Genomic DNA, 16,623 nt, shown 5'->3' on the forward strand with positions numbered 1-16,623 from the left:
CTTAGACACACATATGAGCTATCTAAGGCAACGGTGTATAAGTTTAAGAAGCTTAAAATAAGGATTATCAAAGCATTAGGTATTAGAAATATGAACTGAAGTAATTCAATAGGTATTGTTTTCTGGAAGTTAAGTTGTTTTCTAAGTACATGTCAAAGCTAGTGGGAGCATAAGTGTTATGCTTATATGTAAATAATCATCATGATAGTGGGAGCATAAATGTTGTGCTTGTATGATTATTAAGGCAAGTATTTCAAGTTAACAATATTAATTACAGAAAACAAGAGTTATACTTTGCAAAGTCGTAAGGGTTGAAAAGTTGTTTTGCTATAATTAAGGGAGAGAATGTTGTACTTCATTTCAAAATCTAAAGCTTAGATTGAGAAATTTTAATAAATTTAGTCAAAGGATACATAGTGTGTTCTTAAATTTCGATTATGATTACGGTATCCCTCTTCATAGTTTGAATTGTAAGAACGTGACACATAAAATATTATGGCAGAAGATTGATAAAGTATCGTATCTTTATGTAAGACATTATGCATCGTGTCCCATACGCTTCGGGTATAGGATTGATTGCAAGTGATATTATATTTGACCATTCTAAAATTTTCCAAATGTCTAGCGCATTTAGAGGGAAAAAGGACAAGAATCAGTTTTGAGTAAGATAATTAAACAACTATCAAAGGACGATCCAAAGCTCGCTGAGGATTGGTCGCTTGTGAGTAGTTGCAAGTATGGTATTGGATGGACCATATCGACATTATTATGAATAGATAAGATTCTATTAAGAATGAGTTGTCATATGGCAAATATGGAAATGTTTCCATATTGGGAGTTGGATATTGAGAATCTATGTCTAGATTTGAAACTTTTATGCAAGAAGGATGTTCAAAGGAATGTACTTTGAGTGAGAGACATCATATCTATAGAATTGTTTCTGATAGAGATTGGCCAAGTCTTGATGATTTTGAGCTATGACTTTATGAAAGGATCATTGCATAAAATGTTTGAATCTATCATATTCTATAAGTGACAAGAATTGGATATTCTTATACTTATGATAAGGATTGAGAGTTGTGAAATGAGTATGACTGGAAATGTGTTCATTTGATCTATTTCACAAAATAATGACCATAAGTAAACATTGTGTGTATGCTAATAGCATGGGGCAATTGTAGTAATAATTCAAGTAATAAGTTAATTAACCGAAACAACAAATAATGAGTAATCGATATGGTAATAAATAAAAGGTGTTTTATTTATACTCAAAGGTTTGGGACCATATAGGATTAGTATTATTCTTGTGTTCCACTTTGCATGTTTTGACTTCCTTAATAATTAATTATTTCAGAATAATCAAATTATTCGAATGGTCCACAGTCGGTCATACGTTGTTAGTAGGTATGAATGAAGACTGTCATGAACTGGTTTGTAGATTGTATAAAGTGTATTAGACATAGCAAAGTTTTGCTGCGACGTTCATGAGTGCTTCTGAATATGATTTTGAGCGTTGGATTAAACCCACGCTCACAAGAATCACTTCATGGATTCTATCACGAGTGATTGTGAGTCGATAATATTGTATATTCTTAAAACCAAGATGTGTGAGTTGTAATTTGCTGGTCGGTTGCACATTGATTATAAGTAAATGCACCAGTAACTTGGTGTCATAAAACTTATTGTTGTGTGTGATTCGATGAGTGAATACAAGCAAGCATTGAGTCGAAGTTTATCTGTTCCTTTTATCCAGAGTGGGATAAAAGCGATATCTTTGGGCCCCTCGATAATTTAGTGATGGCACATAAGCGCTTGGGCAAGCCGGGACTAATTTGATGTGTTCAATTGTAGTGTGTTGTCAGTCGTCGTAAATCGAAAGTCAGGAAATAGTATAGAGAGAATGATTAAAATTCATGTCTCATGTCTATACGATATCTAGAATGGAGGAATATATGATCCCTTATCTAAAGGACACGTGTACCTGATATGATCAGAGTTGACATCGGCTTTTGAAAGCTACAATTGCTAATCAGGATCTAAAGTTATATGCAGAATAGTTATTAGACTTATCCAAGTGGGAGACTGTTGGATTAGTGTCTAAGTCCATAACTATTTTGGTATGTACTTGACCCGATTGTGCATGGTCCTTTTGGGTTGCCTTCACCATAGCAATATGTAAGATGAATTAAGGAGAAAAAGGTTTAATTATGATTTATTAATATATTATATGAATAATATATTAAAGGAGAAATAATGTTTAATTAATATTAGTCAAGAATTAATTAAGAATTAATTTTGTGGCTAAAAGAGATTAACTAAACTTAGGGGACTGGATTTGTAATTATAAGTTAATTGCAATTGGGCTATGGATTACTTAATAATATATAGGTTGGACAAATTTTATGGGAAAGCCCATTAGACATCGTCCAAGGGATATGTTAAAGGAATCCATGGGCTGCTTAGGGCTTAAGCAGTCAGATTAGGGTTTCCTAGTTGAAAACCCTAATAGCCTACCTATATAAAGTATCCCTATTGCCCCAAAAACGTGGTTAAGACTCTCTTTAGGGTTTGTAGACGTTTTTGGAAGCCTCCTCTCTTCTCCTCTTCATCTAAGTTGCTCTTGGTGTTTGTGACTTCATTAGAGGTGCAACATTTGAGGCACTAAGTTTTCTGAAGACAAGGATTGATTGTTATTGCTATATAACAATCAAAGGTAAGATCTAAACCCTATTTTATGTTAATATGATTAATTGTATGCTAGATCTAGGGTTTATAACTTTGGATATTCAATTGCATGTTCATTAGATAAACTAGATCCAAAAGCAATTAGGGTTTGCATGTACACCATAGGAATGATGTATTGCTTAAAACCCATTAGGCATATCATCTGACTTCGGTTTGTTGATAGTGGCTGTTCCAGGCACATGTTAGGGAACATCTCTCAATTGTACAACATTCAGAACTTTGTTTTAGAGTATGTGTCTTTTGCGTGAAAGGAAGAAAGAAAGGATCACACATAGGGTTAGTGCTTAATGATATGAAGAAGTTTCAGATTTGTTATGAGATTATGCATGCTGTTCTCAGACCTTCTGGATGCAAACTCCATCGGTGACTTATGGTTTGAGTTTTCTTCTCGATACTCCTGAGTTTCTCTTTAGCTGATTCGCTTCAAAGACAAATTTTTGTTTTAGGATAGTTTAAATTTGTGCATTTACTTTCGTTTCTCTCCTATGCACAAATTTAGGGGAGAAATAAAAACAAAATAGAAATTAGAAAATTTTAAAAAATCCAAAAACATTGGAAAATCAAAAAATCCAAAAATATGTTGTTAATGGAATGTGCTTGCAGGTGATGTGTTAGGAAGGGATATCAAAAAGTGTAACAGGCAATCGTCTTTTGTTTAAGGTACCAATATTGAATTTTCTTGGCCTTGTGTTCAATACGTTGGTAGGCACGAAAAATTTAAAATGGACTTGACTAGCCATAGGTGAACTTAAGGAATCTAGAGACATGAAAAATCATGACCTAGATAGATCCATTTAGCCTGACAATACAACGCTTAGATAGGCTGAGCAAGGAGATATACATGAGAATCCACCGGTCATAATAAAGTAATCTGTATCTAGAACCGTGGTTTAACTCCTCCTCGATGTACGGACTCTGTCCTTAATTCTGGTATTGATGGGCGACTGGGAAATTCCGATAAAGTAGGTCTGTAGGAAATTATTTTCTTGCTTTCTTTCTGTTAGTCGTATGTTGCCTCCTCTGCGTGATTGAAATATATCCGACCTGGACTGCAACATAAGCAATTCTATTTCTCTGCAGCCTTCAATCTATGGAATTCTTCCTGTCTGTTAGTCATATGATGTCTCCTTTGTATGATTGAAATACATCCGACCTGGTACATAGCATATGCACCATTCTACTTCTCAATCCCTCTAAATCTAGTTAGTCATATGTTTAACCCTCTACGAGATTGGAAGAGATCCGACCTAGGTGTAAAGCATATACATTCTAAATCTGACTTCTCTCATAATAATCGTATGCTCACCTAAAGTAAGGAGTACTTTGGAAGTTCCTGATTATTGGGGTATGTCAGGAAGCTGGAAACATGTTCTAGTATATTTAAAATTGAACAATCACTTGGTTGTCTATAGATCTCACTGCTCAATTTGGGTGGACAACAATTTATTTGGTCATCGTCAGCTGAATGGTCCTTTAGGAATATTATCTAGGAACATAGGATCACATTGTCTTGTCACTTGTAGTATGTCCTAATTTTGTCACAATCTCTCGTGTTTAAGTGGACCATAATATCGGCGATTAACCAGATCTATTCATGAAGGGAGAGGTATTGATAAACGGATAACAGCTTTCTAAAACCTTTGATCCTAAATCACTCCTAAAGTTAGCTATTATTTTTGTTTTTTTTTTAAATTTGTTCATAGTTTTCTTCTAATTTAAAAAATTAGGGGAGAATTAATATTTTTAAAAACCAAACAAAAATCAAAATCTTAATAAAAATTCAAAACATAGTGTTATTTCTGTTTTATCTCTTTTCAAAAAATATGAAAAATCCAAAAATATTGTGTGCTAAGTTTTCTTTTAGTTTTGTTTTGTCTTGAAAAGTGAATTCAGTTGTATATGAGACTCATGATGACTATATTAAGAATTTCTTAGCTAATACTTTATCTGTGAGTGTCGAAGAATTTTTCATTCAAAGGAACAAGAAATGAATATTATTCTTTCAACATTCAATCTTTCAACCCTAGAAGCAAGGTCAAGATGTTCTTGAAGATTATGTGACAAGTTTCATTGAAGCCTCGTCAATCAATTTGCTGCTATATATATACCTGCTAAAGTGATCCAGAAGATTCGTTTTCTCTATTGTTCTCTCTGAAGATTCTCAAGCTGAAAGCGCTATCTTTCAAGAATCTTTCAAGAAGCCTCCTCACCCAATGTGCGTTCAATGTCAAATTCTGAAGAAAATCCCAACTGCTCAAGATGAATTCACTCAATGAATATTCATCAAGTTCATCTTGAAGCTGTGAAGAAATCGAAGATAAACACTGAAGTCAAGCTCCAAATGGAGATTAACAAGAAAGGCCATCTATGTTTTTAGGGGGAGATTGTTGGGTCAATTAGAAAAGAAAGCTATAAACCAAGGGGGAGATTTTTTGGTCTAAAATATTGGTTTATACTTTACTTTTCAAGGAAAATGTTTTTTTTATGTCTAGGACCGTAAACAACTTGGTGTTTATGGCTGTATATGTGTTTACGACCGTGAACAGGTTTACGGCCGTAAACCATTCACGACCCATGTCTACTATATATCATATTAGTGGCGAGGAGTGCATAAGGTGTGAGAGCCTATTGTAGAGATAGAAAGTTAAAGAGAAGAGAGGAGCATAAGTGTGTGTAAGTTGTGTGTGAATCTTGTATTTGGATCTTCATTCTAATCAAATCATACGATAGTCATCAGCTTCTTCTTCTCCTTCTTTTTCATTTGATCTGACATCATCCATTTGATTGGGATTCCGCACCATCAAACATATTTGATTGATACACAAGCAGATTTGGTACTTACAGAACAAGTTTCTGGAAGCCATCAATCTCAGAGAACCTCCCAACACCAAGTTTTTCTCACCAAGCACATCCAACATCATCACCACTCTGTATCAGATGGGGTACCAAAAGAAACTGAAAGGGATTAACGAGTTCAAGAAGAATCAAATACTGGCAGTATGGCAGTTCATCTATCAGTTTGTGATCATAAGTTTTTCGAGAAGAACAGGTGGCACAGACAACATGGGGATCAAGCTTCTCGAGCTTGTGTGGAGCATCTTCACCGGCAACGCGGTCAACTTCGGTCAAATCCTATGCGATGACTTTGTACAGTACATCCCGAAGGAGACTCCTCGGCAAGATGCTATAGATCTTACTTTTGCTCGTTTTTGGTCTCTCTGCGTCTCAGATCTTCAGAAGGAGGCGAACCTAGATATGGGTGATGATTCCACACTCTTTATCACCGACGAATTGAAAATGTACACCCCTTCCAAAGATCAATCTATTTTTGGACCTCTTAGGAGACTATCTAGACACATCCTAGAGTCTATTGGACTCAATTCTTGTGAAGTCACTGACCACATTAAGGCTACGGATGGTATTGACCCATACCATACCTCCCCACCTCATCCCAGTCAGGCTATTGTAGTTCCTTCCAAAACCCAAGGTCCTTCTATTACCATACTTCCTACTTCAAACTCAGTCCCCTATGGTGAAGAACAATCTAGCCAACCAAAACTGAAGTGCCGCAAGCAAATTGTTTGCTCTAAGAAAGCTCCCCGCAACATAGTCAGAAATGGTGAAAATCCCTCCAAGAAACGCAAGTCCAGGGTTGTTGAGTCCTCAGATGAAACTCCTCCCTCTCCCTCCGAATCACATGACATCCCTGTCAATGTTAAAGAAGGCGCTGATCACAACTCCAGTGATCTTTTCAGACGCAAAAAGCTGAAACTTACCCATAGTCATAGAAAAATGTGTGACCAGACTCATACCGCAGTCTCTCGAAAGACTCTGATAGTCCTTGGAGCCCCCACATGATTATTTGCTTCTACCCTCTCTTCCTACTCAGATACAAAAGGTGTATCTATTTTAACAGAACATAGAGACAACACCTGTAACAACCCGAAATTCTGTATCACTTCCTGTAACTCAATTTGTAATCCAATTCAATCAACCAACCGTCGCTTTCAAATTCGATTTCGATTTCGTCGTTTAATTAATTCATTAAATTTCATGTATCTAAACTGACTTAATGGGTGTCTTAATGCAATTAGAAATCATTCTGACACCCCATTCTAGTGATCGAAACATTTCTAAAATCGACCATATCGGGTTACGGCAACATGGTCGGGTGCGACCAAAAGCCCCGTCTAACGCCGGTATCGGGTAGAATTACGTCGTGTCCAATTCCCGAACACCATTTAAAGTGTTCAAAGCTTCCATTTGAAGCTTTTGGCCCTCTTTCATTACTCTCTCTCTAACCTCTCTCCTCATCTAACAAATCAAGGTCCAAAACAAAGATTTAAGGCTCCAAATCAAAGAGGTAACATTCCTAACTTGTTATTCAACCTCTTTAACCTTCAAATCTATGTTTAAACTATGAATTAGGACTTGGAACATGTGTTTACGGCCAAGGAGCATGCTTGGGCCGTAAACACATAAAAATGGGGTTTTTATGCAATTTAACCCTTCCAAATCATTGTTGAGACTTAGACACGACCTTGAGGCTTACAAACCTGGACTTGAAACACCATAAACTTAGATTTTGAGGGGAAAACATGATTTTATTGCCAAGTTATGTTCTTGGGCCGTAAACCCCTCAAACATGGGGAGTAAACTCCTTTAGACATGTTAGAATGCCTTGAAACTTAACCAATAGCCTTGTGGTATATCCTAGAACCATCTAAAAATAGTTTGGGGTTCTTAAACGTAACAAAACACAACATATAAGAGTTTACAGCCATAGCATATACTCATGGGTTGTAAACTCCTAATTAGGTGTTAATTGATGCCCTAAAGTGATACCAAACCTTGGAAGATTAACTAGAATCACATGTGATTGTTCTAAGTGCCACAAAATGAATATATTTGAGCATGGGAGAGTTTACGGCCATCAACTCCAATTTTATAGCTGTGAACTCCCTTAAAAATGGTATAAGTCCATTTAATCCATTCCAAGGCATTTGAGAAATTCATTCCAACAATCCCCATGTCCAAACAAGCCATTAAACACTCAAAACCACCCAAACATGAGTTCACGGCCGTGAACTCATGTGTGTATGGGTTTTATGGCAGTAAACTCCCTAAAGTGTTTACTCTCGGGGAGTAAACTAAAATCCCAAGTCCCTCGTACCATTACACGTCCGTAGATGTCACCCGGATCACTCCAGACACTCGTTTTGAGGTGTTTTACTTCATTGGAGTGTAATGTTCCATCTAATTAGTAATTGTAAATTTAATTATATATATATATATATATATATATATATATATGGACATTATTTCATTTTTCATAGGGACATCGTGAGTAATCAAGCCCCGAACCAACGTTTAGTGTCCGAAACCGTCGCATTTCCTAGCCTGGTGAGTTCATACCCCTACCCTTTTTCACTGTTTTTTTTCTGTTTTCAGGGGGGACACAAGCAAAGTACAAGGGATTACTTGTACTCAAAACTTGTTTTCATGTGTGTGTTTCACATTTTATATGCTTTTAACACTGATTGATACAATTGATAATCGTTTGAATATGCAGATCAAGTAAACATATATTTGTAAAATGGGCTTATAAACTGTTATGTTTTATATATTTCACAAATGGTTTCCACATTTTATCAGATAAAAGCATGTCATTAGAACTTTTGAAACATAAAACTTGTACACTGTATATCCTCGGTAACACTCCACAGAGATACGCGAGTGGAGGATTATCATATTACTACTAGTAAATTTGTTAGTCCTGTATGATTGGAGACACGTCCTCGGTGAACACTCCACAGAGATACGCAAGTGGAGGACTGCACCCGTAACTAGAATCTCTGGGATTAGAGAGCATGACTTGAGTGTATAGATCTATACGGGGCTGACTACCCCACACCTGGCCGCTAGCTATAGCCGAACCGGAATGGTTCAAGGGTGACGAAAGTCATAAGGTGATGTGGACTACTTATTGCCACATTTAGTCTATCGTATGGTTATGGAACTCGCAATTAGGAAAACAGAGATTTACTTAATAGTAATAATGAATAATTTAACACATTTCACAAGATAAACAGGTTTCAGTATACATCTTTCACATTGGTAACCATTATTCAGGAAAGTATGGGACTTTCCTGGGGAAACATTGAACATAACCACGTTTTACCGAATACATCTTTTACATTGATAACCAACATTCAAGAAAGTATGGGGTTTTCCTGGGGAACGTTTACATAACTAGAAAAGTGAAATAAACCGGATAACTTTACATCTTTTACAATTGGTAAAACATAATCAAGAAAGTATGGGACTTTCCTGGGGATACATTTATACGTAACCAGAACCGTATAACAAACCAGATAACATAACTGTACATTTTCACAAGAGTAAACGTGTTTTCAGTGTATAACTTTACTTTACATGTTGAGAACGAAAACCAACCTTATTAAGAAAATATGGGATTTTCTTGGTGTTTGTAATATTTTCAGAAACAGAAAGGAAACTCAAACATTTTCACAAAACAAAAACTGCTTATGAACTCACCAACGTTATGCTGATTTTCAAACCGCTTGTGTTCTCAAGTCAGCGTTAGAACAGGTACCCGAAGATCATTTTGTTCCAGGTTGGAGTTCTCAGAAGACCAGTTTGTTTTGTTATTATATACTATGTATCACAACTGTATAACTTTACTTTTGAAACAAATGTAAAACTTTTCTATATGTAATGTAATGGTTGTTCTACTTTACTTACTATATGCATCAGATTTGATACTTAACATGGAGTCAACCCCGGAAATGTTTCCGCCTTCGGTTTTCGGGGGGTGACAACACCCCAGTTGGATCCCAAGAGGATCTCATTGGTTCAAAACGCCCTAAGGTCTCCAGGGAAGCACACTTACACGTTTTTTTAGCCTGAGGAGTTGTGCCCCATCCTTCTTTTTGTAACACAGAAACTGCAAACATCTAACAAGCAGCAGAGCACTTCTTTCGCTCCTGCTAGATGTGAGTCGTGGCCACACTTGACTTCAGGTCAAGAAGACCAAGGAAGATCAGGAAATCCTACTCTGCCACCATTACACACAAGTCGTTTAGGCATGGTGAGCAGAAACGTGCAAGGATCCACGAACTCGAAGGACACCCTGATGCGAACCAAAGGATTTAATAGATACTGCTATGATGATTCCTGGACTCGGTTTCAAACAAGCACTGAATCTGAAATCAAGAAATATGAAGCTTTTCGCAGGGCTTTTCAGGCATGCAAGGCACAACAAACTCAAAAAATTTAGCAACGGGAGAAAGAGATTCAAACTGTAGCGAAGTACTGGGTTGATTCATTCAGTAATGCAAAAACAGTTTATGATATACTGAAGATTCAAGAATGGATGTCAACAATGGAAGCGTTGATGCAGCAATATCTGAATCTCCAAGGTGGTGTTGGTCTATCTCAACCTCCCCCTACTATTGAAAATCATGATTTAAACGTTGATGGCACCACAATCGAGATCAACTCCGGTCCCATGTTTGGTTTAGATGATATAGAGCTTGACGATTGTCACACCCCTGAACCAGACGGCGGAAATGTCCGAGGGCTCGTGTGACTTTAATTGAATATCATCACAATGAATATACATGAATCATAACATAAACGTCACCATGCATCAATATATTAAAACTGGAATTGTTCACATCAAGTACATTATTTTAACATTACACATTCATAACATAAATTGTTTGAGTACTTTTAACCACATAACATCTAACATTACTTCATATTACTCTTCCGCTTACCTGTTACCTAAGAATACAAGTTATTTTGGAAAAACGTCAACATATGAAATGTTGATGAGTTCATAAGCAATGTTGTGATAAAATGATTTGTGTAGTTTGTAAAACCCAGAAAATCCGATATTTTCTGAAAAGACATTTGTTTATCAAAGTGTGAAGATCCATAGTTGATGCATGAATGATTTCAAAACATATATATGAAGGGTATATTGTATTATAATTATAAAATTTCGAGCGAGTAGTATTGAATTCCCCGGAAAACCCTATGTTTTCCGATGTTGAAATGTATTCGTGATTACTGATTTTTCTATTGTTTTAACGAATGAATATTGATTAATCCACATTGTATATCGTCCTAATTTCATCTACTTTGATTTCTCATAAGCCTTAGTGAACGAAGAGAAGGGGAGCATTATATACCACTACTATCGTAAGTACCTTAGGCTATCGTGGATGTGAAAGACACGATGGTCCAACTCGCATTTGATTACTGTGACCTTACTAGCTTTTCTAATGGGACTTTGGCCCACTAGCAAATAAAAGCTATTGAAAGTCCTTTTATAAAATATTGGGTCATTGAAGGCCCAATAAGATATAAGCGTTATCCCTTTGGGCCCAAAGATCATGTTGATGGGCTTGCAAGGCCCAACAAGCATGATTTGAAACTCACAAGCCTAAAGTTTGAAGAATTATTCATTTTAGTCATCACGTATCTATTGGAGTGTTTTGATTTAACGATTGTTGTTTTGTATTGATTCGAGACCGAATCAATTCGTCTATAACGATATTTGGTGTTCAATGTGTATTCGTTTTCCATTTTGTCGGTAGTCGTGGATCTTGTATTTTGTCTAAATGAATTAATTTGTTTAAAAATAGGATTTGACCTTTGCACTACCTTTCTTTTATAAAAATAACACTTTTAGTCCTTTATATAAAAGAATTCCATATTTAGTCCGTAAATCATTTTCTTGACACTTTTGTATCATAAACTTGTTGAAAAGACAGCTTTAACCCAAAATTTATTTTTTTTAACAGCTTTAATCCTTCCAGAATGAAGTTTTCTCGGTTAGAACCCCCAATTTCGCAACTTTTACAGTTTTGGCCCAAAATCTAAAAAGTTTACATTTTTGATCATTTTTGGAATTGAAAAGCATTTTTGACCTTTGAAATACTTTTATTGCACTTCTTATCCCCTGTTTTGCAAAAAATTTCGTTTCAGCCCCTTTAAAACTTCATTTTTCGCAATTATGGGCTTATTGGGCCAAAAAGCCCAAATTTAGCCCATTAAGCTAAAATTTGCATTTCAAGTCCTTTGAAAATTCTAATATTCAGAAAAATGATTATAGAAACTATTTTGACCCTTTTGACCCTCAAGAAACCATGATTTGACAGTTTTTAACCCAAGTTTTGTATTTTTTGACAATTTAATCCCTAAAATGGGTTTTATGTTAGAATATGTTCCGCATAACGTTATAAGCTATTTTTCTTGACTTGTTTAGTGTGAAATAACTTAGATTATGTTTCTTTCCTTTCTCATGTCATAGATCTCGAGTTAACACCCCTTTTGGTTACATATTTATCACAAAAACACATAAAATCACACACATACATGCATAAAATCACACATAGCATACATATACACATAGATCTACACATTTTCTAGTATTCTCCCCCATACAACATATGAAAACTGAAAAGAGAGGTGTATGAAGCTCACCTTGAGTTGTGGTTTCTGTTTTGAAGAGAGAAGTGGAGAAAGTTTCGATCCTAGTAAGCTTTCTTGGATGATCTCGAATTTAGAAGCTTCTAAGATGCAAGATCTCAAGATTGCATGGATTTAGAAGAGGTTTTTGATAAAATGAAGTAGTTAGATCATGTATTAAACATCAACTTACCTTATATTTGTGATATTAAGAACAGATTTCCATGTAGCCCTTGTTATTCTCGAAATTTTTGACAGAGAGTGTAAGGATGTTTTAGTGACAGTTTGAGAGAATGGAAATGAATTTTGTGAGTGTGTGTATGTGTGTTGTGTTTGGCCAAGAGGAGAAGGGAGAGGGGAAAAGAGAAATTTGATGAGATGTTTGCTTGGAAGCATGGGATTTGCATGGAAACCCACCAATTATTAGTGAGGTAGAAATGAGAAAGTCAACTCCTCTTTCTCTTGTGGGTTTGGGCCGAGAATGGAGAGGGGAAGAGAAATGATTTGGGCTTTTTGCCCTTAAGTCCATATTATAGTTAATTTAGACGATGCTTGGCCCAAATAAATCAAAGTATAATTTTTATGATCTATTAGGGCTAAATTAAATTGGTTGTGACCCATTAAGGCCAAAAATAGTATGTTTCATATATATAGGTCCAATTAGGGCCCATTAGAGAGTTCTAGGTTCAAGATGGATAAATTGGAAGTTTATTAGTCCATTAGGCTCAATAAGGAAGTCCTAGTTCCAAAATGGACTTAAACCGGGGTTTCAAAGGCTTCCAATTCTTGGTTGACCATTTGTAGTGCTAGAAAGAAGTATTTGATGATGTTTTGTTGTTATAGAATAAGCATCATGCATGCTTTCATGTTATTGATTCATAGTTGTTATAGGTGTTGTAGTTACAAGGCACTAAAATTCCTAGTTGTGACTGTAACAACCCGAAGTTGTTCATTGCCGAAAACCCATCCTACCCGTATAACTCGTCGTAGATCGAAATGTCTCGATATCGTTTTTGGGTTTAGTTAACTAAAATTATATGTTTATTATCATTCAATGAGGGTACAAATCATTTAGGAACTCATGAATTTAGCCCAAAACATTTATTTCATAAGTTTTAGAAATATCCTCGTCGGGTGACGGAAACTTAATCGGGTGCGACCTAAAGCTTCGTTTAAGGCCGGTATCGGGTAGAATTCCACCGTGTCCAAGTTTTAGGAACTATATAAACGTGTTTAACCTTTGATTTGAAGCTTTTTCCTTCTCTCTCTACTCTCTCTCTAACCTCTCTCCTAAATCCAAAGACTAAGGGTCCAAAACTCAATTTTAAGGCCTCAAATCCCTAAGGTACCTTCCTAGCCTTAATCTATAGCATATTTGGCTTCCAAATTCGACATTTAATCATGAAATGGGACAACATATATGAGTTTATGGCCCAGGAGGCTTCCTAGGCCGTAAACACCAGTTTGAAGGGTTTTAAGCCCTTAAACTCCTTCCTAAACTCATTTGGACTTTAGATATGGCTAAGGGACTTCAAGATATGGACTTAGAACATTTAAAACATGAATTTTGAAGACTTTGAAGGAGTTTACGGCCAAGGCACAAGCTTGGGCCGTAAACTCATATTTAAGGGGTTTTCTTGACCTTAAACCCTTCCAAAATCACTAGTATGGCTTAGATATGAATTATAGAATATTGATTCTAGCATTTGGACACTTGAAACATGATTTTTGAGGATTTTAGGTGAGTTTACGGCCGAGGCATGTGCTTGGGCCGTAAACTCCTCAAAACATGGCATAAATTCAATTCTAAGGTGTTAGAAAGCCATCCAACACCACCAAAAGCCTTTGAATAAATCAAAGGACCAACCAAAAATAGTTTAAGGACCTTAAACACATTATTTGAGGGATTTCTGTGAGTTTAAGGACAAGACTTGTTCTTGGGCCCTAAACTCCTTGATTCATGGTGTTAGAATGCTAACTAAACACCCCTAAAGCCTTTAGATGAATTTTAGAAGTCCTTCCATGCAAGTTTTAGGCCTTAAAACACTTTGTATCACCCTATGGAAGAGTTTACGGCCATGAGGGGGTCTCATAGGCCGTAAACTCCATAAACCCCTCAAATGTCCCATACAAACTCATGTTAGGCCTTGGAATAATTCTATCAATCACATATGATTTGTTCTAGCTCCATTTAACACCATTTTCATGGAAAAATAGGAGTTTACGGCCATGAGGCCATGCTAGGCCGTAAACTCCCATAAGTGGGTCTATTTGATGTTTTAAAATCATTTCAAGTCCTTTAACCAAGTCTAGAAATTATCCCTAAGTGTTTGAAGTCATTTAGCACCATAAACCACCCCCACCATGAGTTTACGGCCGTAAACTCATGGGGAATGGGTGTTTTAGACCAAAAACTCTTATATTAGTTTACTCATGGGGAGTAAACTCAAGTCCCAAGTCCCTAGTGTGATTTCACGTCCTTAAACGCCACCCGGGTCCTTCCAAGCACTTGTATCGGAGTGTTTTCGCGACTTGAAGCAAGTGTCCCTAACATATAAATAAACTAAGTCCTAATTAGATACAAATGTATATCTTTACATAATAATTAGGAATCTCGAGTATTTACAAGCCACGGATCAACTCTTAACGTCCAAATCGACATACTTCTCGTCCGGTGAGTTCATACCCCTACGCCTTTTTCCGTGTTTTTCAATGTTTTCAGGGGGGAATACAAGCAAAACTATAACAGTTTTTGAATTATAACATTAATATGTTTCAAATATTATCTGGCAAATTTATAAACACTTTTACTCCTTATGTATTATGTTGAGCATAAGGAATGATTTATCGATTACAACTAAATGGATTTTAGTTAAGAAAATAATCAAACTAATCAAATTATTACGGGAATAATTTGGGGTTCTATGTTTCTCTTTATATCATGTATTGATATATGTATAAAGTTATTAGATAAACTATGTCTGATTCAGTTTATCTCCGTATCATTGAATGTATTGCCAGATAGTTTCTTGTATGTAACTATTTTCATTGTATCATGTCTTAAAATCTTTGTATGTTTGGTATCGTATGAGAATCCTATGAATAGTTTAATACTAGCTTGTGAGATAGTCACTACCCTTTATGGATGATCAAGTAAATCCTCTCCGGAAGTGTAACCAGAGTCTCCTGGAGGGAGAGCGAGGAATTTGTGAATAGATCTATTCTGGACTGCCAATCCCACACCTTAACTGCTAGCTACAGTTAGGCGGGCACGCCTGGGGTGACAAATTCTGTATATCATTCGACGTCTGACTAACGTCAAGGAGGTCTCGTTGTCATATCAGCATGGTTACCCGACTCACAATACGTATTAATATAAACTTATTCACAGCTAGGATTTTTGTTTAGAATCTATAACTTGTTTGGGATGATAATCCCATGGTCTTGTATCTATATCTCGTTCGGGATGGTAATCCCATGGTTTTATGTCTATATCTCGTTCGGGATGATAATCCCATGATCTTGTATCTATATCTCGTTCGGGATGGTAATCCCATGGTTTTGAAACTAAATCTTATACGGGATGATAATCCCATGATTTTATCAATCTATCATATATCTAGTTTCGGGATAATGATCCCATGGTTTTATCAAGCTATCTTATATCTATTTTCGGGATAGTGATCCCATGGTCTTTATCGAATTATCTTATAACTGGTTCGGGATGTTAGTCCCAAGGTTTTCAAAATACTTTCTATCTACAGTTCGTCTAAATTATAGTTTTGTATATTAAACTATACTCTGTATTATTCAATCAATCTTGCATTTAGGAAAATATGGGATTTTCCTGGGGTTAACTTATAACTTGTAACAGAACTGTAACGAAAGATAACTTAACTACTTTACATAAGAAAATATGGGATTTTCTTGGATATCAAACCCTTTTAGAAAACTAAAGGAAACCGATACATTTTCACAAAACAAAATCGCTTATGAACTCACCAGCTTTATGCTAATTTTCAAACTGCTTGTATTCTCAGGTCCAAGTTAGACAGGTACCCGGCGATATCTTTTGGTTAAGACGGAGTGTTCCGAAGACTCGTCTCGTTTTGTTCATATGATATATGGATAACTTTTGTACAATTTACTTTTGAACCAAATGTAAACTTTCATATTTATGTAATGTAATGGTTGTTTACTGTGATTACTATGTACATTGGATTTGATACTCAACGTGGAGTCAACCCCGGGAACGTTTCCGCCTGTGGTTTTCGGGGTGTGACAGATTGGTATCAGAGCCCTTGTTTATAGTGAATAGAGTATGCCAAACCTTACATGGTATAAAACTATAAACATTAAGGGGCCTAAGTGCTCTGA

Source organism: Lactuca serriola, chromosome 1 (genome assembly GCF_051521515.1).
Source record: "Lactuca serriola cultivar US96UC23 chromosome 1, Lser_US96UC23_V15, whole genome shotgun sequence".
NCBI classification, from domain to species: domain Eukaryota; kingdom Viridiplantae; phylum Streptophyta; class Magnoliopsida; order Asterales; family Asteraceae; genus Lactuca; species Lactuca serriola.